Here is a 2,668-nt window from a genome sequence, read left to right on the forward strand (position 1 = left end):
CTTGTGAACTGTGTTAGTCAGTTACTGTGAGGAGATGTCATGACCACAGAAACTCTTATAAAGGGGAACAATTAATTGGAGCAGGCTTACAGGTTCAGAGATTTAGTACATTATCCTCATGGTGGGGAGCATGGTTGTATACGGGCAGACATGATGCCTAAAATTGGTCTATCTTGGTCTTGACGTAGCTTGATACTCAATTTTCTGAGAAAGCACCATTTTGATTTCCAAAGTGACTATATAAGTGCACAGTCTCACCAGCAATGTAGGAGTGTTCCCCTTGCTCTACATCCTCTCCAGTATGAGTTATAAGCTTTGTTTGATCTTAGCCATTCTGACATGTGTAAGATGCAATCTCGGAGTCGTTTTTATTTGAATTTTTCTGATGGCTAAGGATGCTGAACACTTATTTAAGTGTTTCTCATCCATTTGAGATTCTTCTGTTGAGAATTCTCTATTTATATTTGTTAGAGACAGAGACATATATGGTCAAAATATTAGGAGAAAAGATTAGAAATGAAAGAAGTTATCTGAATAGTTAACATGCTTACATATGAAATAAACATACTGTAAAGTCTAAAATTAGGAGTGTATCAATTTCTTGTTTTGATAAGGTTAGCTATAGTGATAATCCCACTGACTTGGGTTAGGAGTGGAAATTAGTATAACAATTTAATTCATTGTTGAATGTTAATATTTGGAGGTTAATCTAGAACAAGTCTATTATATCACATTATATGACGGATATATTTTTCATTTAGATTGGCACAGCTATGTATTTATTAAGATGTACATATACATTATATTTACAAAAGCATCATTGCTATTATATATGATCTTTGAAATTGTAGTAATCAAGGCCAGCATATTTTAATGCATCTGCACGAAGGAGTACTACATAAGACTGTATCAGAATTCATTTCTATGACAGAAATGTAACTATAGCAAACTTGCATGACCATTATATACCTAATATTGAACACAAGTGAACAAATAGTAAATTAATATATTATGTGAATCAATTTATGTGAAAAATTAGCTTAATCCATGTATGATACTTGGAATTAGTGGCTAACTTCTTTTAGGTTTAAGGACATACTGGCAGTAGGATCAGAATTCATACCTTGTGCATGAGTAGGATTTTTGGAGCCCACTTCCATGATGGGACACCTCGCGCACAGCCTTGACGCAGGGGGAGGGGCTTAGACCTGCCTCTACTAAATGTACCACCCCATAGGAGGCCTTACCTTTTTGTAGGAGCAAGTGGGAGGTGGGTTGGCGGGGGGAGGCTGGAGGGGCAGGAGGAGGAAAGAGAGGGATCTTTGGTATGTAAAATGAACAAAAAAAATTTTCTTAATTTAAAAAAAAGGACATACTGGCACACTTTAAAAAAATAATCTCAAAAAAGTCTAAAGAATGAGAAACTAGTGAGGAGTTGCTATGTTTTGTTTTTCTTTGGATGGTTGTTTAGTTATTTTGAATAATTTGCTAACTTATGAAGTATAAATTTGCTCATTTACATATTTTACTTTAATAACTTTAAATCACCATTTTTATTAATGTTCCTAATATACAAAAAAGTTGTTGAAAAATTCTACCTACATCCTAAAAAGCATTATTCACAGTTGTACAGTTTTTATTTCTTTATACCATTGACAATATAATGTTCCCTTTTCTTCTCTTTGTTTAATTAACATGATGTGAAAAAATATCCTATTACTATGGCAGTTGGAATATACTGATTAAATCCAAGTAATCCTGGTGGATTTTAGTTATAAACAATTAATCTTGTTTAAAATATTTATATCACAAGTGATAAACTTTATATTGAGGTGTTCTAAATTTCACATTTTAGCATCTCTCTGTGTGCTTCTGTCTGTTTCTTATGCTCTCTTTCTGTCTCATTTTCAATTTACTGTTCATAACTTAAGTTGTTACTATTCTAAAAAAATGAATATCAAATAAAATATGCAGGCAAGATGGTCATCAAAATAACTACAAACCATACAAATTATTGCATTTGCAGCCTGTCCTCATTAGTTAGTGTAATAGTCTTTCCAATTTGAAGATTTAAAATAAAAAAAATATTTTCATAGTAACAAAACAGAACAGAATATTATATATGCAGAAACATCCAGCAAACTTTTATGATTTCAGATGGTATAAGTCATTGAAGAAAAATAAAAATTTGAATAACAGATATAAACATGCAATTATAAGCATTAATTTTTATCCTCCATACTACTTTACAAATTAAACTTAAAATTGAATTATTCCAAAATTATTGGAAGAAAATTGACAATGCTAATGTGAAGAATGACTCTTACATAATATGATTCTGCACAATATATTTCATGATTCTCAATACAATTAGCTCATGTATTTCATATTGAGCTTCAGTATTGGAAGTCATTTTCCAGAGAAATTCACTTATGCTGGAGTTAATGATTTAGTATGATCAGGGGCTATTAGCATTGGTCATCAGATAACTGTAAGGAAAGTATTACAACAGGAGCAAGTGTTTGAACTTAAATGATTGAGCCTGTGATTTTCTAGACTGTGGCTTGGTACAGGAACTTGTGTCACTTAGCTGTCTGTAATTAGTACAATTATTTAAAGCCCAATATTATAAAAGTACCTTTAGATGGTGACTAACAAGGGAAAAAAG

Source organism: Peromyscus eremicus, chromosome 16_21, assembly GCF_949786415.1.
Source record: "Peromyscus eremicus chromosome 16_21, PerEre_H2_v1, whole genome shotgun sequence".
NCBI classification, from domain to species: Eukaryota; Metazoa; Chordata; class Mammalia; order Rodentia; family Cricetidae; genus Peromyscus; species Peromyscus eremicus.